Here is a 21,947-nt window from a genome sequence, read left to right on the forward strand (position 1 = left end):
TGAACAAATCTATCTTAAGGGGCCTTGAAACATTGCAGGTTTAAATAGCAGTTCATGGTGTTTCTAGATCTGCCGTGAACCTTGTCCCAATGATGGCGTAAAGCCTTTCTCACTATGTTTTGAACAGGGTTCCCAAGCAAAGTCACACGGTAGTACCACAGAACTATGAAAGGTGGTTGAGTCCTTCATACTCTATCCCGCATCAACCCCAGTGCTTTTGTGATGCTTCTGTGTTTAATTCTGCCTTCTCCGTCAAGTTACCATATTTACGTCCTGAAGGTCCAGGAGGAAAATGTGACTGGCGGATTATGTTGGTGTTAACACGTTATGACATATCTTGCGGGCAAATGGTGGCTACCGCATATGAACACGCCCCCATTTCAAACTGTCAAAAGTTTTATATATTTAATATTTTTCGTCTGGTTCAGGGCAGATGAGTGACGGATGACCAGGTTTTCATTGTGTTAACTTAAATTGCCAAACCGTCGTGAACCGCCATCTGTGACAAAATGCCTGCCAAAGAAACCAAAAGCCACCCTGAGTTCAAAATATGGAACATTGCGTTGAGACATTTCGTAAAGATGCTACTTACGAATGATTTTCCTCCCAAACAGAAAGAAGATTGAAGACGAAATCAGTGAACTACAGAGTGGGACCATGAGTAGAAAGGAAACATGAGTAATAATTAAGAAAAGATGATAAGAGTGCATGGGGAAACATCGGAATAAACGGGAGATACCTGCAAGTAACCCTTAACTTGTATTGGACACAAATATCTGCTATTTGACTGGAGAGAAGAACATCTGACACCATCATTAACAAGAGAGCAATAACACAAGGATGCATACAGTCACTAAGGTTCTTCAATGTGTACTTCGGAACAATAACTGATTTCAAAGAAATCAGCATTGGAAAATACCGTATCAACAACCTGCAGTGTTCCGATGACACTGCACTTTTGGGAGAGGAAGATCTTCAGGTAGTTGTGGACAGTCAATGAACCAGGAAAGGAGTGCAACCTGAAGATGAACACAAAGAAAACAAGGACAATAGCAATCAGCAAAAGAGGAGAGTCCCCTCTGACGGAATATTTGTGTGGTGATCTAAAGAGGGCTGTGTTGATGCCCTAACTGTAACCCTGTGCACAGGAGATGCCCTTGCAATCCTTTGTCATATATGTGTTTATCAACCTATTTAGACTTTCAGAATTAACAAATAATACACATTGTATTTTAAACAATATATTTTTTGAATATCATAGCTGCGAGATGACTTAAGGTGCTGCATGTAATAATTTATTGTCAAGTCATCATTAAATGGCCCTGATATGTCAAAAGGCATTAATAAATATTGTTCTTTTCAAATACCTTTATAACTGATAACGGTAGTTCAGCCGGGATATGCTCATTTCAAAATTAGATTTACAGCCCTGAAATCTTGTTATTGATTTCATTTTGATGCCCTGTCCTCTACCGTTTAAACAATTAAAAAGTCAGTGAGTTTCAGGTTGCCAGTTACGCACCACCCTCTTTGTCGAGCTGCTGCCACTGGTGAAGTTACTAAACATGTCAGACCTGAGTAAATCTAAAAGGCCTCTTTACTATTCTTAACTTACAGTATTCAAGACAAAGCCAGGAACAAAACGAGGATTTGTATCGGGGATGCCTTTGAAAGATGGAGACGATTGACGGTGGAGATTTTTTCATCTGACCCCAAATTTGCTAATTTCCTCCTTGATAGGTAAGTCAGGCATTTACAGTTTATTATTACTTGTAATAAATGGAAATGGACATTTCGTATGTAAACTATATTGTCCAATACAGTCTATGATCTTGTCTAATAAAACTAGTATGTTCATGCAACGAATGCTTAGCATGCTAGCCCGGTCAATGACACATTGACATATAGGCTAACGGGGGAATATATGCCCGTTAGCCTGTATGTCGATGTGTCATCCAACTGACAAGGCAAAATATATTTTCATGCATATGGGTAGTGTCAGTGCTTATTTCGTTCTCAATTTGCAGATATTCTGAGGAAATGGGTTCCAACATTAGCACGGCTAATTGCGGTTTCCGGTACTGTATGTGCATCAAACACATATGGGGTGGTATTTGCTTGGCACAATATAATGCATTACATGTAATTATTTTCTACTTTGTATATTGACATGGTAGTAGGCTATATGATTTATGCGTGACGTGGGATGGCTCACAGAATTGCACTCTGCATTGAAAGATGGAAGACTAAATGGAAGACAATGCAGTGTGTCAGGTTGGATGCAACATGGAGTTATGCTGAACGAAATGTTGTGGTACAAAACATGAAATGTGGGCTAATACTTTACAGATACTGTAATGTGATTGTTCATGTTTTTCAGTCAGTAGATTGGTGTCTTCCATTACAACCTTAAAAGCGATTCAGCTGTTGACAAAATTGCTAGCTTACCTCTTGTTGTAGCCAGCTTACAGTTAATGCCGTCGCAAGGCGGTTTTTTACTACGCTAGAAAAAGAGTTCCTCAGTGTTCGCTCTTACAATAACAATGTTGCTACAGCTTGGTAATTAAAAAGGTTACGGGACGGCAATGAAGTATTGTTGGCATTTTTTGGATGGATTTTTAAAGTGATTGAGAGGCAGAAAGGATTCTCTGCATTGCTAGCCATTGAGAACGAGCCGATTATTACAAAAAAGAATACAAAAAAACCCTTTTGTCTTCTTCTTCTCATAAGAATTATGAATGGGCAAAAAAAATTATAATAAAAAAGTGTAGTTCCCCTTCAAGGGACTAATTAAAACAAATTAAATTGATGTTTTTTGGTGTCTGCTGGCTTTTTTATTGAGTTTATTTGTCTAAATAGAAGATATTAGGATATTATTAACATAACTCCTACATGAAAACAACTTCTTGCAATATTATTTTTCTTGCACTTGGATCATTTCAGCACATGCTTGCAGTTTGTGCAGAACGCACGGTTGGTAGAGCGGCCGTGCAAGCAACTTGAGGGTTCCAGGTTCGATTCCCGCTTACGCCATCCAAGTCCCTGCCAATGTGTCTTTGGGGCAAGACATTTTCCCCACCTGCTCCCAGTGCCACCCACACTGGTTTAAATGTTGCTTAAAGATGTAGATAATGGGTTTCACGCTTTGAGTCACTAGAGGAAAAGCGAATATATAAATATAATTCACTTCACCATCAGCGTGCCAAAAAGTGGGTTCCATTGTAGCTTTATAAAATGCCCAGAAAAAAATGTCTGATGAATGTTTCAAAACATCAACAATAAATAATACAATAAACAACAATAATAATAAACACAACAAATAATAAACAAACAATTCTAGCAATACATTATTTGGTATAAAAATTTCAATAAAACATTTTCAAAATAGGTTAAAGGTTACAAAAGCTCCTCTTGGTTGCTGACATGTATACACGCAGCGAGTAAGAGCGGCTGTGGCCTAAAAACATCTTTCTAAGAATTGATTCTTAACCAAAAAGAGATTCTTGAAAATTATGTATAGGTTTAAAAATCAGTATAAACAGGAATCGGGATTCAGATGTGAATAAAAAAAAATTCAAAACCCCTACTGTTTAGCACATTATATTTTATCTTACGTTTGTAGTTTATCAGGCCCTAAGTGCAAACCAGGATACTTGCACCTTCTTTTTTCCTGTTTTCAACTGAACTGTGTCACACTCTACTTTGGCCTTAGTTTTTGCATCTCCAATTAGGATGTTATTTTTGTTTGGGTCAAATCAAAATATCGATACTTTTGATAGTTTAGTTGGTTGAGAAATGAGAAAATGTATATCATTAACAGGAACACATGTAAGTAAATCATTGAAATCTTGTCTTAATGAAACGTGATTGGAGGAACTGCTTTTTATTCTGCCGAGGTAAGTACACAATGTGCTGAGTCATTCAGTCTGCCCTTTGTTTATTTAAGAAAATTACTGGCAAAGTGATTCACTCAGTATTATAAAACAAGTGTATGTATCCTTTGATTGTAGGCTATTTGGATAATAAGATAACGCATTCAGTGCAGAATAATTTAATTTGTTTAGCCCTGTGATTTTATATAATTTGAAGATGATTACCCCAAAAGCAGCAGCACTTACACTACTTTTTTAATTTTACCAGACAGATTAGGTAAATTTGCATAAAGTATCGGATCGTTATCGCACATACCAGCCTGAATATTACTCTTTATTGAATCGCTAAAAAAATCAGATGTATTCCACGTCACTATTGTATTGCTTGTATTCCGTCACGTAACTTCTTCCCGGAAGTGAATAATCCTGGTGGTCAACCAAGTCAAGATGTCTGTTGGGCAGCAAGCAGCACATACTGAGTACGCAAGAGACTTAGATCCATCCATCCATTTTCTACCGCTTGTCCCTTTTGGGGTGGCGGGGGGTGCTGGAGCCTATCTCAGCTGCATTCAGGCGGAAGGCGGGGTACACCCTGGACAAGTCGCCATCTCATCACAGGGCCAACACAGATAGACAGACAACATTCACACTCACGTTCACACACTAGGGCCAATCAACCTATCCCCAGGTGCATGTCCTTGGAGGTGGGAGGAAGCCGAAGTACCCGGAAGGAACCCACGCAGTCGCAGGAAAACTTGCAAACTACACACAGAAAGAACCTCCGCCCTTATCGATTACCTCTCAAAGAAACAGACGCAACTTTTATTCTTTTCGCGATTTGAACGGTTCGTACAGCTGAAAACAACGCAAGCATAGGGCTTTTTTCTTGGAGAAAGGCTAAATGGCGCCTCGTACCCATTGACAACAGACACAGTCCTGACCACCAACATATTTAATGAGCCGGACGTGACGTCATGTAAATCCAAGCAAAAGATCAGTCATTCTCAAACTGTGGTAGGTGTACCACTAGTGCTACACAGGCTTCATCATGTAGTACGCAAAAGACTCACTTGATTAAAGTAGTGTTTTATTTTTCTATATTCAAACACAGTGTTACTGTTCAAACTGTGTGTAATGTTACAGTGGCCAAAAATATTTTTATACTTGTGAAATAAAACCTCTGCTTGTTTTTAGTGAATACTTTGGCTTACTATGCTACTGTATTTTAATGTTGGTCCTTATAAATTAAAAGTTAAAGTACCAATGATTGTCACACACACACTAGGTGTGGCAAAATGATTCTCTGCATTAGACCCATTACCCTTGATCACCTATGTTGGTACTTAGAGACACAAGTTCTTTTTGAGGTGGTACGTGGTGAAAAAGTCTGAGAGCCACTGTTTAGTTTAGTTTATTAAGGATCCCCATTAGTTTTCACCGCAGTGGAGACAATTCTTCCTGGGGTCCAAAAAACATTACACAATCACAAAACAAAAGATTACAATGCAATACCACACGATCAATAATAACATTTTGTAATACAAATATAGCAACAACAAAAAACAATAACTTGGAGTTTACATAATAATGTTCATAAAAAAGGGGAATATAAAAATAGATATATATTTTTTGCAAAAATACAACAAAAACAAAAACAAAAATGGAAATATTTAACTTGGTCTCAATTACCACACACATCTTGGATCGGTTCGCAGCTGAGCGTGAAGCGACTGGGATGAGAATCAGCACCTCCAAGTCCGAGTCCATGGTTCTCGCCCAGAAAAGGGTGGAGTGACATCTCTGGGCTGCGGAGGAGACCCTGCCCCGAGTGGAGGAGTCCAAGTACCTCGGAGTCTTGTTCACGAGTGAGGGAAGAGTGGATCGTGAGATCGACAGGTGGATCGGTGCGACGTCTTCAGTAATGCGGACGCTGTATCGATCCGTTGTGGTGAAGAAGGAGCTGAGCCAGAAGGCAAAGCTCTCAATTTACCGGTCGATCTACTTTCCCATCCTCACCTGTGGTCATGAGCTTTGGGTTATGACCGAAAGGACAGGATCACAGGTACAAGCGGCCGAAATGAGTTTCCTCCGCCGGGTGGCGGGGCTCTCCCTTAGAGATAGGGTGAGAAGCTCTGTCATCCGGGAGGAGCTCAAAGTAAAGCCGCTGCTCCTCCACATCGAGAGGAGCCAGATGAGATGGTTCGGGCATCTGGTCAGGATACCACCCGAACGCCTCCCGAGGGAGGTGTTTAGGGCACGTCCGACCGGTAGGAGGCCACGGGGAAGACCCAGGACACGTTGGGAAGACTACGTCTCCCGGCTGGCCTGGGAACGCCTTGGGATCCCCCGGGAAGAGCTGGATGAAATGGCTGGGGAGAGGGAAGTCTGGGCTTCCCTGCTTAGGCTGCTGCCCCCGCGACCCGACCTCGGATAAGCGGAAGAAGATGGATGGATGGATGGATCTTGCATGTGTTCCGTTTCTATATCAATCAATCAATCAATCAATGTTTATTTATATAGCCCTAAATCACAAGTGTCTCAAAGGGCTGCACAAGCCACAACGACATCCTCGGTACAGAGCCCACATAAGAGCAAGGAAAAACTCACCCCAGTGGTACGTCGATGTGAATGACTATGAGAAACCTTGGAGAGGACCGCATATGTGGGTAACCCCCCCCCCCCCCCCTCTAGGGAGACCGAATGCAATGAATGTCGAGTGGGTCTAACATAATATTGTGAGAGTACAGTTCATAGTGGATCCAGCATAACAGTAAGAGTCCAGTCCACAGTGGGGTCAGCAGGAAACCATCCCGAGCGGAGACGGGTCAGCAGCGCAGAGATGTTCCCAACCGATACACAGGCGAGCGGTCCACCCCGGGTCCCGACCCCGGACAGCCAACACCCCATCCATGGCCACCGGACCTGTGTGTCTCCCCCTCCACAAGGGATAGGGGGGAGCAGAGGAGAAAAGAAAAGAAACGGCAGATCAACTGGTCTAAAAAAAAGAAAAATCATTGTATAGTGTCATTAAAAACACAACTATTTGCTTACTGATATTCTTCAAATCTTTTATTACTATTTTACAGGAAGATGGACACAATTGAAATGACACAACGTGAGCACACTAAACATTGTAGAGACAATATGTAAAAGTTATGGTAAAAAATAACAATAATGCTATTATTAATATTAATCTTTCTACTCCTTTGCAGACATGTTGGTTTGTGTAAATGTAACAAAGTGATGTTATCACAACTAATGGAATTTACAATTCATGTCTATTTAAGTTTTTTAATACGAACCAGAGGATGGGCTCGATGGTGTTATTTCTTCCGGGTTGAGGCAGTGAAGGGAGGGATGAGCAGTGATGCTGGATGCTTGTGTGTTCCCTCCGTACATCAGCAGCCAAACTCTCCCCTCCTCCCCGCTCTCACACACTAGGACTCGGCCAGCCAGAGGCAGCCGCGAGGGACGGAGCTCAGCCAGGCGCGCACTCCTTTCCCCCCCTCCGTCGCATCTACGGTCCACCTACTAACCCCAAATGGATGTCCCGACCTATAGCAGCTTTAGACGTCGGACCACGGCCGAGTAGACGTTCTTGTTGGCCTCACGTCACGCTCCGTTTTTCCATGCCGTAAACGGGTGGTGTTGGACGGCAGAGAGACGGAGAGGAGATTCGCTCCCCCTCGTTAGCAGGGGAAGCTAACATTGCTAGCTAACTTTAGCCGCAACACTTGGTACCCTACAGGACTTTCGTGGCTCGCCTGAGGTGGACTCGGTGCTGCCCCGTCGCTCTTTTAAATTAAGGTAAGCGAGGTTTATTTTATTTTTTCTAACAATCAACCTTGCCGTTGCCACATTGTCTCAGCGCCAGGCTGCTTGTGACCGGTGACATGTTAACAGTAGTCGCGATCAGGCGCTATGGCAGCGGGGTTCTTGTTGACAGAAGCAGGCAATTAGTTAACGGAGATACGAAGTGAAAATAAGCAAATTCCCTCACTGTTAATTTGCCTATAATAACACAAGTGACAGACTTGCTTGGACCCTTGGGTACTTTTTGCACCACATATTGGCAGCCATTTCTTAACATAAGATGCAGATTTGTGATGGGACATTCACCCAGCTATAGTTGATACAAATAAAAATGCATGTTGCTCTGCCGGCACCTATTGTGTATATACAAACCCCGTTTCCATATGAGTTGGGAAATTGTGTTAGATGTAAATATAAACGGAATACAATGATTAGCAAATCATTTTCAACCCATATTCAGTTGAATAGGCGACAAAGACAACATATTTGATGTTCAAACTGATAAAAAAATGTTTATGCAAATAATCATTAACTTTAGAATTTGATGCCAGCAACACGTGACAAAGAAGTTGGGAAAGGTGGCAATAAAACCTGATAAAGTTGAGGAATGCTCATCAAACACAGGCAAATTGGGAACAGGTGGGTGCCATGATTGGGTATAAAAGTAGATTCCATGAAATGCTCAGTCATTCACAAACAAGAATGGGGCGAGGGCCACCATGTTGTCAACAAATGCGTGAGCAAATTGTTGAACAGTTTAAGAAAAACCTTTCTCAACCAGATATTGCAAGGAATTTAGGGATTTCACCAACTACGGTCCGTAATATCATCAAAGGGTTCAGAAAATCTGGAGAAATCACTGCACGTAAGCAGCTAAGCTCGTGACCTTCGATCCCTCAGGCTGTACTGCATCAACAAGCGACATCAGTGTGTAAAGGATATCACCACATGGGCTCAGGAACACTTCAGAAACCCACTGTCAGTAACTACAGTTGGTCGCTACATCTGTAAGTGCAAGTTAAAACTCTCCTATGCAAGGCGAAAACCATTCATCAACAACACCCAGAAACGCCGTCGGCTTCGCTGGGCCTGAGCTCATCTAAGATGGACTGATACAAAGTGGAAAAGTGTTCTGTGGTCTGACGAGTCCACATTTCAAATTGTTTTTGGAAACTGTGGACGTCGTGTCCTCCGGACCAAAGAGGAAAAGAACCATCCGGATTGTTATAGGCGCAAAGTGTAAAAGCCAGCATCCGTGATGGTATGGGGGTGTATTAGTGCCCAAGACATACAGGTTTTGGAGCAACATATGTTGCCATCCAAGCAACGTTACCATGGACGCCCCTGCTTATTTCAGCAAGACAATGCCAAGCCACGTGTTACATTAACGTGGCTTCATAGTAAAAGAGTGCGGGTACTAGACTGGCCTGCCTGTAGTCCAGAGCTGTCTCCCATTGAAAATGTGTGGCGCATTATCCATCCATCCATCTTCTTCCGCTTATCCGAGGTCGGGTCGCGGGGGCAGCAGCCTAAGCAGGGAAGCCCAGACTTCCCTCTCCCCAGCCACTTCGTCCAGCTCTTCCCGTGGGACCCCGAGGCGTTCCCAGGCCAGCCGGGAGACATAGTCTTCCCAACGTGTCCTGGGTCTTCCCCGCGGCCTCCTACCGGTCGGACGTGCCCTAAACACCTCCCTAGGGAGGCGCTCGGGTGGCATCCTAACCAGATGCCCGAACCACCTCATCTGGCTCCTCTCGATGTGGAGGAGCAGCGGCTTTACTTTGAGCTCCCCCCCGGATGGCAGAGCTTCTCACCCTATCTCTAAGGGAGAGCCCCGCCACCCGGCGGAGGAAACTCATTTCGGCCGCTTGTACCCGTGATCTTGTCCTTTCGGTCATAACCCAAAGCTCATGACCATAGGTGAGGATGGGAACGTATATCGACCGGTAAATTGAGAGCTTTGCCTTCCGGCTCAGCTCCTTCTTCACCACAACGGATCGATACAGCGTCCGCATTACTGTGTGGCGCATTATGAGGCCTAAAATACCACAACGGAGAGCTCTGGACTGTTGAACAACTTAAGCTGTACATCAAGCAAGAATGGGAAAGAATTCCATCTGAGAAGCTTAAAAAATGTGTCTCCTCAGTTCCCAAACGTTTACTGAGTGTTGTTAAAAGGAAAGGCCATGTAACACAGTGGTGAACATGCCCTTTCCCAACTACTTTGGCACGTGTTGCAGCCATGAAATTCTAAGTTAATTATTATTTGCAAAAAAAAAATAACGTTTATGATTTTGAACATCAAACATCTTGTCTTTGTAGTGCATTCAATTGCATATGGGTTGAAAAGGATTTGCCAATCATTGTATTCCATTTATATTTACATCTAACACAATTTCCCAACTCATATGGAAACAGGGTTTGTACAAATGTGTGTACTGTCCAGTTCCACGTTTGATGGATATATCGATAGGTCAATTTATATTCAATTTCAATATCGATCTGTGCTCGGCAAGTTTGCTTTCCGGGAGATACACTATATTGGCCACCCATCCAAATGATCAGAATTATGGTGTGGGGTTGTTTTTCAGGAGTTGGGCTTGGCCCCTTAGTTCCAGTGAAAGGAACTTTGAATGCTCCAGGATACCAAAACATTTTGGACAATTCCATGCTCCCAACCTTGTGGGAACAGTTTGGAGCGGGCCCCTTCCTCTTCCAACATGACAAGGTCCATAAAGACATGGATGACAGAGTCTGGTGTGGATGAACTTGACTGGCCTGCACAGAGTCCTGACCTGAACCAGATAGAAAACTTTTGGAATAAATTAGAACGGAGACTAAGAGCCTGGCCTTCTCGACCAACATCAGTGTGTGACCTCGCCAATGCGCTTTTGGAAGAATGGTAGAAAATTCCGATAAACACAATTTGCAACCTTGTGGACAGCCTTCCCAGAAGAGTTGAAGCTGTAATAGCTGCAAAAGGTGGACCGACATCATATTGAACTCTATTGGTTAGGAATGAGATGGCACTTCAAGTTAAACTTCAAGTTAAAGTACCAATGATGGTCACACACACACACTAGGTGTGGCGAACTTATTCTCTGCATTTGACCCATCACCCTTGATCACCCCCTGGGAGGTGAGGGGAGCAGTGAGCAGCAGCGGTGGCCGCTCCCGGGAATCATTTTTGGTGATTTAACCCCCAAGTTCATATGTGAATCAAGGCAGGTGGCCAAATACTTTTGGCAATATAGTGTAGGTATCGATCAATTTTATCGATACTAGAAAAGGAAAATATTGGATTTAAGAACGGCAGACTTTGTATGAAGTTTAGCACTTTTAATCATCCATCCATCTTCTTCCGCTTATCCGAGGTCGGTTCGCGGGGGCAGCAGCCTAAGCAGGGAAGCCCAGACTTTCCTCTCCCCAGCTTCTTCGTCCAGCTCCTGCCGGGCGATCCCAAGGTGTTCCCAGGCCAGTCGAGAGAAATAGCCTTCCCAACGTGTCCTGGGTCTTCCCCGTGGCCTCCTACCGGTCGGACGCGCCCTAAACACCTCCCTAGGGTGGCATCCTGACTAGATGCCCGAAACCACCTCATCTGGCTCCTCTCGATGTGGAGGAGCAGCGGCTTTACTTTGAGCTCCTCCCATCACTGAATTGTATGGCAATCACAAATTCTGAATCAAATTTTATACTTATGTTGGAACAATTGACCAGGTTCGACCTCTTTATTTTTGGGCCTTTCTTGCTCAATTTAATAACACGGCATGCAGTCAGATCACCTGACACTGTTAAGACACGGAAATAACATAAAGGCATTTAACATCCATTCATCCATTTTCCATACAAATGTGTTTTAATGAGGGCCATGGATGAGCTGGAGGACCTATACCAGTGGGGTACATCCTGGGTGTATGGGGCAGATATGGTCAAACACCTATTCACACTCCCATTAACACCCAGTGGACACTCAATGACACTATACCAACCTCCATGTCCAGTTTAAAACCCTAATTTGCTACATTTTTATAGCAAATTCCTAGAAACACTCAAGTTCTTCTGTCGTATAGAGGAACTTGAAACACTCTAAACACATTGGCAGATCATTGCATTGACATTTTAACTTTGCTAGCAAACATAGAATAATTGGTGTTCCTCAAGACATCCCTGTAAGTCCTCTCTTTTTTGTCAGTTACAATAATTTTTCATAATGTGATTCATGTAACCCAGGTGTTGCTGTAGCTTGTTAAATTTAGATGCAGTCAGTAGTCATTTTTAACTTCTTTAGTTAAAGTAGTAGTGTTCGTCAAGGTTCCCTCGAGGTTCTCTTTTTTCATCATTTGGACTTCAACTTCGGGTACGGCGTGGCGCTGTTGGGAGAGTGGCCGAGCCAGCAACCTGAGGGTTCCTGGTTCGATCCCCACCTTCTACCAACCACGTCATGTCCGTTGTGTCCTTGAGCAAGACATTTCACCCTTGCTCCTGATGGGTCGTGGTTAGGGCCTTGCATGGCAGCTCTCGCCATCAGAGTGTGAATGGGTGAATGTGGAAATACCGTATTTTTCGGATTATAAATCGCAATTTTTTTCATAGTTTGGCCGTGGGTGCGACATATACTCCGGAGCGACTTGTGTGTGGAATTATTAACAAAATACCGTAAAATATCAAACAATATTATTTATCTAATTCACGGAAGAGACGAAGCAAAATGTCAGCCATTGTCACACACACGTCAACCAATAAGAATCCAGCGGGGGAGGGTCATGGCAGAAGTGCATTGTGGGTCACGGGATGCTAACTGCTATATGCTAAATGCTACTGCCGTAGCTATTAAAATGGATAATTTCTACATAGGGATAACTTATAAAAACTGAACAAAAATGGCACCGAAAAGGAAATCATATACTGCAGTTTACAAGCTGGACGTAGTGAAATATGCAGCAGAAAACGAAACGGCGATCGAGCAGCAGAAAGGAAGGACGCTAGCGGCGCATACCAGAGGCGACACCGAGGAGGAAGATTTCATGGGGTTTTAGCGATCGGGAGTGACAGATTGTTTGGTAAACGTATAGCATGTTTTATATGTTATAGTTATTTGAATGACTCTTGCCATGATGTGTTGCGTTAACAGACCAGGCACGTTCTCAGTTGGTTATTTATGCCTCATATAGCGTACACTTATTCAGCATGTTGTTCACTATTCTTTATTTATTTTAAATTGCCTTTCAAATGTCTATTCTTGGTGTTGGATTTTATCAAATAAATTTTCCCCAAAAATGCGACTTATACTCGAGTGCGACGTATATATGTTTTTTTCCTTCTTTATTGTGCATTTTCGGCCGGTGCGACGTATACTCCGGAGCGACTTATAGTCCGAAAAATACGGTAGTGTCAAAGCGCTTTGAGTACCTTAAAGTTAGAAAAGCGCTATACAAGTATAACCCATTTACCATTTACATAACTATTCAATGTTCAGTTCAGTTAAAAAACTTTTTTTTTGGGTAAAACAGCGGCGCACTTCTGTTGCTCTGACAAAATAAATAGATCAAAATCAAATGTCTACTGTTGAGGACGCTGGTTCTCCGGAATATACAAAATAAAGCTCGTAGTGAAGGGAGAAGTCTGGCTGGTCCTCTGGTCTTTAGCTTAGCCCCCAAAACAATTTAGTAGAATACCCCTGATATACAGTCTCCATTTAGCCTAACATTCATGTATTTGGGATGTGGGAGGAAGCATGCAAGATGCAAGCACAGGACGTTAACAGCTGTAATAATCTATGGAAGTTGGGAAATTGATTCACTGTCATCATAAAGCAGAGTTGATGAAGATGTGACAAGGATCCAGTCAAATGAATCTGTCATGTTGCTTAAAGAGAGGTGCATCTATTATTTATCACAAGTGTGTGTCTGTGTGATGCCGGAGGGAAGGACCTGTAGCTTTGCCAGCTTTGATCACATTCTCAACATCAGGTCAGCAATAAATATTAATATTAATGATGAGGATTGTTTTAAGATGCGGATGCAGCTTTAAAGGTTGTTGAAAGTGTGATTTGTGTTCTTTTTACACTTCAAACTTGAGTTAATGCAACACAAGTAATACAGTCATATACCAGAATGCTAATAGTTTCCAAGCTGCTGTTGCCCTGAAAATGTTTTTTTTTATATAAAATACTGTCTGTTCTTTTAATTTTTTAATTTTTGTTTGTTTGATATTCATTGTAAAGTTCAGCTGTTTTTTCAGTGGGGCCCTGGCTCCACTGCAAGCATGAATTAATAAAGTCAAGTCAAGTCAAGGAGGAAATGAATCAGGTTCCTCATTTCAAGGCTGTGTCGTTGCTATGATTCGTTTCCTTTGCGGCCCGTGTGTTGACTGTGTGGTCTGGCTTCAGCACTTTTTGCCTGCTTTTGTGTGTTTTTTAGTATCACCAATCTGTCACACAATAGAAAGTTTTTGCCACAACCTTAAAATTGACCAGGTGTATGTCGAAGACAATCATCTTACTAATCACACACTGCGGAATCTCCAAGGTCAAATAAAGAGTTCCAAATCGCCCATCTGATTTGAATTAATGGAAACAGTAAACATTTAAATAGGTTCTATAGTCAAACTGTTGCCATCAATAAACGTTGACAATGCAATGTTAAGTATCCAATTAAAAAGTGTATTGTAAGTGGACATAAAGTAGGGACCTATGAAATCCATTGAATTTTTTCCAAATTCCGTTTTGTTTCCCCAAATTCCATTAAACATTTTTAGAATTCACTTTTTTTTACCTTTTACACTCTTTGTACCACAATAGTGTGCTTTTGTTAAATACATACAATGTAATAAAATGTCCAAATGCAAAAATCTTTACATTTTATTAGTGCAATACTATACTACAATACTACATTACAATCCAGTATTTTTTTTTTTTCGTCTTTTCCAGCCACTCAGGCAAATCTTATATTGATGTAGATGTCCATATCTGCTCTACAGATTTACTTTACAAAAGAGAAGTGTGGGATATTTCTCTTGTTACCTTATTTCTATTTGACTCTATTAAATGTTTGGATATATTTAGTGTTTGACGCAGCTGAACCGCGCTGGAGGGGATAAAAAGAAGAAGAAGAAGAAGAAGAAAAAAAGAAGACAAAGGGTGAAATTGTGGTTAACGAGAGAAGGACAAGACAGAGAGAGACAACAAAAACAACAGAACTACATTAGCAAATACGACATGGACAAATATGAGACCAGTAAATATAAAGAAAAACTCATTAGTGAAGTAGATAGTAATAACACCATTTTGCACTACAATTGAAATAATAATAATAATACAAATAGAAGTAACAATATTGATATTGAGTAACAATATTTAGAGGAGCAAACTATATTAACCTTTTACATGATTATGGTTAAAAATAGGTTAAACTTTGGCAGTGTGCCGTTTTTTGTGTGATGTGGGTATGTAAGTGTTTCCATGTGCATGTATGAGTATGTGTTGGCTGAACTGGTTTGTATGCATGAGTGTATGTATGTATATGTGCATGTGTATGTATGTATGCCTGGATGTATGTATGTACAGTGAATGCACATGTGAATGTATCTGCAGTGTATTTTGTATGTAATTATGTATGTATGTGAATGCGTATAAACATATATGTCTGCATATGTACTGTATGTATGCCTGGATGTATGTATGTACAGTGAATGCACATGTGAATGTATCTGCAGTGTATTTTGTATGTAATTATGTATGTATGTGAATGCGTATAAACATATATGTCTGCGTATGTACTGTATGTATATATACACGTGCGTATGTACTGTGTGTATGTACAGTATGTATGCATGTTTGTTTAGGTCTGGAAAGCTCACAGAATTTCGTCACCAACTATGTACTGTATGTATGTACAGTATGTACTGTATGTATATTTGTTTCCTAGTATGTGCGGTAGCCAAAGCACAGCCCAGTACTTTTAGTCAATGCATTATAATTAAATGTTTTTGTAAGATGAATGTACCAATGAGTGCTTTATATACAAAACCCAAAACCAGTGAAGGTGGCATGTTATGTAAAACGTAAATTAGAACAAAATACAATGATTTGCAAATCCTTTTCAACCTATATTCAATTGAATAAATTGCAAAGACAAGATAATAATGTTCCAACTGGAAAACTTTGTTATTTTTTTGCAAATATTAGCTCACGTGGAATTTGATGCCTGTAACATGTTGCAAAAAAGCTGGCATAAGTGGCAAAAATGACTGAGAAAGTGGAGGAATGCTCATCAAACACTTATTTGGAACATCCCACAGGTGAACAGGCTAATTGGGAACAGATGGGTACCATGATTGGGTATAAAAGCAGCTTCTATGAAATGCTCAGTCATTCACAAACAAGGATAGGGCAAGAGTCACCATTTTGTGAACAAATGTGTGAGCAAATCTGTGTGTTAGGGATATCAACACTATCAAGAACACTTCAGAAAACCATTGTCAGTAACTACAGTTTGTCGCTACGTCTGTAAGTGCAAGTTGTGCTAAGTGAAAGCCATTTATCAACAACACCGAGAAATGCTATGCTGGGCCTGAGCTCATCTAAGATGGACTGATACAAAGTGGAAAAGTGTTCTGTGGTCTGACGAGTCCACGTTTCAAATTGTTTTTGGAAACTGTGGACGTCGTGTCCTCCAGACCAAAGAGGAAAAGAACCATCCAGACTGTTCTAGGCGCAAAGTTCAAAAGCCAGCATCTGTGATGGTATGGGGGTGTATTAGTGCCCAAGACATGGGTAACTTACACATCTGTGAAGGCACCATTAATGCTGAAAGGTACATACAGGTTTTGGAGCAACATATGTTGCCATCCAAGCAATGTATTTTTATTTCAGCAAGACAATGCCAATTCTGCACTTGTTACAACAGCGTGGCTTCGTAGTAAAAGAGTGCAGGTACTACGCTGGCCTGCCTGTAGTCCAGACCTGTCTCCCATTGAAAATGTGTGGCGCAGTATGAGGCGTAAAATACGACAACAGAGACCGCGGACTGTTGAACAACTTAAGCTGTGCATCAAGCAAGAATAAGAAAGAATTCCATCTGAAAAGCTTCAAAAATTGGTCTCCTCAGTTCCCAAACGTTTACTGAGTGTTGTTAAAAGGAAAGGCCATGTAACACAGTGGTAAAAATGCCCCTGTGCCAATTTTTTGCAATGTGTTGCTGCCAATTCTAAGTTAATGATTATTTGCAAAAATAAATTAAGTTTCTCAGTTCAAACATTAAATATCTTGTCTTTGCAGTCCATTCAATTTAATGCATGTTCAAAAGGATTTGCAAATCATTGTATCCTGTTTTTATTTACTATTTACACAACTTGCCAATTTCACTGGTTTTGGGTTTTGTATATATGATGATCATCATCTAATTTGCATACTCACAAAACATGCGTTTGTCTGTGGATACGTTTTGGTTCCTGTTATAAAATCTGTGTGACATTATCTAATGTTTTGAAAACTTAACGACAGAAACTAAAGTTTTTTCTACTTAAGAGGTGTTTCACTTTCATACAGCAGTGGAATACATTCACTCAGCTGCTCTATTAGTTGTTGTTGCTCAAATAGACGTATTTGGGTAGCTGGGATACCAGCGGATCAATGTCTGCTCCACCGAGTGGGTGTCTGATTTGTAGTCTGGAGTTAATGTTGCTGTGGCTGGACAAAAGTGAAGCCATTCCCGCAAAACTGTGCCTTACAGACGGTCTAAGTCCAAGCGTGACGACTCCACTGCCGCCGATTGTTGTTGCCGCACGTTTTAGTCCAGCCCAAGAGTCTCAAAATGTAGTAACTTTTGCGACGAGCTGCAAGTGTGTCTAGATTAAGTTTACTGTGCCGCCACTTTTTTTTTTCTATTTTTCCTATGTACCCTTATCTTCTTATTTTCTAGTAGAACTGGTGCGTCTCAACCGCCACAGAGTTACGATGTGCACCACCGCCAAGTGTCGTTTGTTTAATACTAGGGCTGGGAATCTTTGGGTGTCCCACGATTCGATTCAATATCGATTCTTGGGGTCACGATTCGATTCAAAATCGATTTTTTTTTTCAATTCAACACGATTCTCGATTCAAAAACGATTTTTTTCCCAATTCAAAATGATTCTCTATTCATTCAATACATAGGATTTCAGCAGGATCTACCCCAGTCTGCTGACATGCAAGAGGAGTAGTAGATTTTTGTAAAAAGCTTTTATAATTGTAAAGGACAATGTTTTATCAACTGATTGCAATAATGTACATTTGTTTTAACTATTAAATGAATCGAGACTTATTTTATCTTTGTGAAAATATTGGACACAGTGTGTTGTCAAGCTTATGAGATGCGATGCAAGTGTCAGCCACTGTGATGCTATTGTTCTTTTTTTATTTTTTATATAAATGTCTAATGGTAATGTCAATGAGGGATTTTTAATCACTGCTATGTTGAAATTGTAACTAATATTGATACTGTTGTTGATAACATTCATTTTTGTTTCTCTAATTTTGGTTTGTTCTGTGTCGTGTTTGTGTTTCCTCTCAATTGCTCTGTTTATTGCAGTTCTGAGTGTTGCTGGGTCGGGTTTGGTTTTGGAATTGGATTGCATTGTTATGGTATTGCTGTGTATTGTTTTGTTTGATTGATTAATTAAAAAAAATAAAATAAAAAAATATATATAAATAAAAAAATAAAAAATCGATTTTTAAAAAATGAGAATCGATTCTGAATCGCACAACGTGAGAATCGCGATTCGAATTCGAATCGAGTTTTTTCCAACACCCCTATTTAATACCATACTTTTTAATATTATTAGCCTGACAGGTGAATAGTTTAATGCTGTAAAATCCTTACAAAATCTATCACTCTTCCCGTGTTTCTGATTACTTTAAAATGTTATTTTTGTCTTGTCTGATCAATATTTTAACAATACCTAATAAGGTTTACCAGTTCATGTATTTGCAATCGAATAATTTTTAGTTTGGTACAGACACTTTCCAAGTGCTTATACGGTTCACATTTAGTGAAGGACAGAAAGTGTGCCCCTAGTTATCATCTAAATAAAACAGTGCAGCTTTTAGCGAGCAGGAGTTGTGGCTAACGACAGTGCCAAGGATTAGCCAGGAAGTCTTAGAAAGACAAACTGAACAGTCCAGTTGCGATCTAGTTAACGCCCTGAGAATGTGTCAACATTGTTCAGTAGAAATGATAACTGGGGTACAAACTGAAAGTTCCTTATTGGATGAAGTGCAACATTAATAGTTTCCAACTTGTAGAACTATTATTGTTCCACTTCAGCCAAAAAGGAACTTTCATTTACCTAAAAATAAAATAATAATACAGTTCAAACTGCTACCGAACCATGTTGATGGCATATGGTTACATCCCTAATATCAAGTTGTAAATCGGTGGGTGCTTTGGTTTGTCATTTATGGTAGTTTAATGAATTTTGTATTGCTCTTAGTTTGCCAGGAACAATAGGTCCATTCTGGCAAATGTCTCCAGAGGGGAGGTAGCAGCACTCCCGCTACTCTGTGTGCCAGCGAGGCTCGCTTTAGTTTAGGATTGGGTTTCCACAGCCACCTGGAGCTCGCAGCACAGGAATGCCATTGTTCCCACTGTGGGACTATAGCGGGATCAAAACCACTTGCATGCTCACAACCAACCAGACAGATGAAGAGCACCCGCACATTGTAGCTGCTGTGTAATATTTCAAAAGTGTATCATAAATTTCGGCGGGCTTGAGGCGAAAGGAAATGACGTGGTCAGAAATGAAACTAGGCTGTGTATTGGTCGAGGGATAGTCTGCAGTACATTTGACAAGCTGTTTAGTGGTTTCATTTATCTAAAAATGAAAGGCAAAAATTGTTTTTGAGTGTCTGTGCTTAAATACTTTGAGGATTTTATTAGCTTATGCTGTCAATGCGACTACACAATTTTGTTCCCCTTAGGCATTGGTCTTAATTTCTTGACTTTTTGTTGAGCGAGCCACCCGTTGATTAATGTTGGAAAGAATCAGCGGATCATTTATTAGTGAAAATATGAGTCCTGCCAATTTGTAATAGCAGACTACTTCACTCAGTTTTATTAATGTTGACGGATTCCCCACATAACTGACTGACACTGACTGTTTATCTCAGTGTTTGTCACATCATTAATTTGTGTTCCTTGCTGCTGCTGATAAGTGGGAGGATGGGATGCTCGCCACAGCCCCCTCATGGGAGGTGGTGTGAGGCGGAGTTGAAATCACTCTTCTATGAGGATGCGTCTCCACTTTGTATATCCTGTACCATGCTTTAACAATGTGGCAAAGGACAAGGAGGGTGGAAAAAGTTTGTCACCTTGCTGTAAAGTTGCTTGAAGATGAACGATCAGCATGAATCAGTTTTATAGGTTTGGTGAGATGAATGGAAAGTTGTGTGCTCAGGTTGTTAGTGTGATCGTTGTTTGTCATTTTGTAGACACGTTCCTCCTGAAAGCCAGTGTTTTATTTATGGTCCTAGTGCATCATACAGCACCATTTAGGTTGTCATGCTTGAATTCCGTAAGTTTTAGTGCAGGGGTGCCCAAAGTGGGGTCCGCAGGCCAAAAGTGTGTCGCTGAGTCATTTCATTTGGCCAGCCAAAAGGTGGCTTCCCAAATATATTACGTATTCATCCTGACATTTTTAAAGCTCACACAATCATCAATGGCATGTCCACAAGAGAAACTAGTTTCCCTCTATCCAACGTGACAATTAACACTACCTTATACAGGGCAGTAGGGAGCTAAACTCCTCACTCATGGCAGTGTTGTGGCAGTGTGGTCAATATTACATCATCACACAATTTGCATAATAGGTGATTATGCACACATTTTCTTTAAACGGCTAATAATACAGTATGTCATACATACATTTAAAAACAAATCTCGGCTTTCCACAGATTGCCCATATACTACTAACAATTGGGGCGTGGCTGGGGCGCCTTGGAGGCAAAAAGTTTGGGCACCAGTCGTTATTTAGAATGTATGAAGTGTTTTAAGTGCATAGGACGCTTTTCTGAGTGTGTCAAAGAGGGTTGCAACTAGGGCTGCAACAATAATCGATTATAAAAATAGTTGGCGATTAATTTAGTCATCGATTCGTTGGATCTATGCTATGCGCATGCGCAGAGGCATTTTTATAATTTTAAATTTAATTTTTTTTATTTTTTTATAAACCTTTATTTATAAACTGCAACATGTACAAACAGCTGAGAAACAATAATCAAAATAATGCTGTTTTTTTTCAATAAAATACTGGAAAGGATAGAAATGTAGTTTGTCTCTTTTATCCGATTATTTAATCGATTAATCGAAGTAATAATCGACAGATTAATCGATTATCAAATTAATCGTTAGTTGCAGCCCTAGTTGCAACTAAGGACTATTTTTATCGTCAACTTTTCATCAACTATCTTAACGATTTGACAACTAATATGATTTGAAGCGTCCACCTATTCAGTGACTCTAATTTAGCCATCTTCTTTTAAACTCAGCTTAATATGTTTGTTTTAACTCACAATAAATATAGAGATAGAGATGATTACTTATTCAGAATTTTTTATGACCTGTGCAGCTAATCAGGCTGCTACAAAAATAAAACAAACTTTTAAAACTTTGTCCAAGCAAGGACAGGCAAAGATAAAAAGTATCATATTTTTATGTAAACAAAGGACAGTTAGAATAGCAGCAATTAAACTACAAAATAACATCCATCCATCCATCCATCTTCTTCCGCTTATCCGAGGTCGGGTCGCGGGGGCAGCAGCCTAAGCAGGGAAGCCCAGATTTCCCTCTCCACAGCCACTTCGTCCAGCTCCTCCCGGGGGATCCCGAGGCGTTCCCAGGCCAGCCGGGAGACATAGTCTTCCCAACGTGTCCTGGGTCTTCCCCGTGGCCTCCTACCGGTCGGACGTGCCCTAAACACCTCCCGAGGGAGGCGATCGGGTGGCATCCTGACCAGATGCCCGAACCACCTCATCTGGCTCCTCTCGATGTGGAGGAGCAGCGGCTTTACTTTGAGCTCCCCCCGGATGACAGAGCTTCTCACCCGATCTCTAAGGGAGAGCCCTGCCACCCGGCGGAGGAAACTCATTTCGGCCGCTTGTACCCGTGATCTTGTCCTTTCGGTCATAACCCAAAGCTCATGACCATAGGTGAGGATGGGAACGTAGATCGACCGGTAAATTGAGAGCTTTGCCTTCCGGCTCAGCTCCTTCTTCACCACAACGGATCGATA

General features: G+C 41.1%; 1 protein-coding gene across 1 annotated transcript in view; it reads left to right on the plus strand.

Moving 5' to 3' along the window:
- Positions 1-7,201: 7,201 nt before the first annotated feature.
- Positions 7,202-21,947, plus strand: part of galnt1 (UDP-N-acetyl-alpha-D-galactosamine:polypeptide N-acetylgalactosaminyltransferase 1) — a 139,000-nt gene continuing 124,254 nt past the window's right edge. The window contains exon 1 of the mRNA XM_061954810.1: positions 7,202-7,679. The gene's annotated coding sequence lies outside the window, so the exon portion shown is untranslated. The remainder of the gene's footprint in view (positions 7,680-21,947) is intronic.

Source organism: Nerophis lumbriciformis, linkage group LG04 (genome assembly GCF_033978685.3).
Source record: "Nerophis lumbriciformis linkage group LG04, RoL_Nlum_v2.1, whole genome shotgun sequence".
In the NCBI taxonomy this organism is placed as follows: Eukaryota; Metazoa; Chordata; class Actinopteri; order Syngnathiformes; family Syngnathidae; genus Nerophis; species Nerophis lumbriciformis.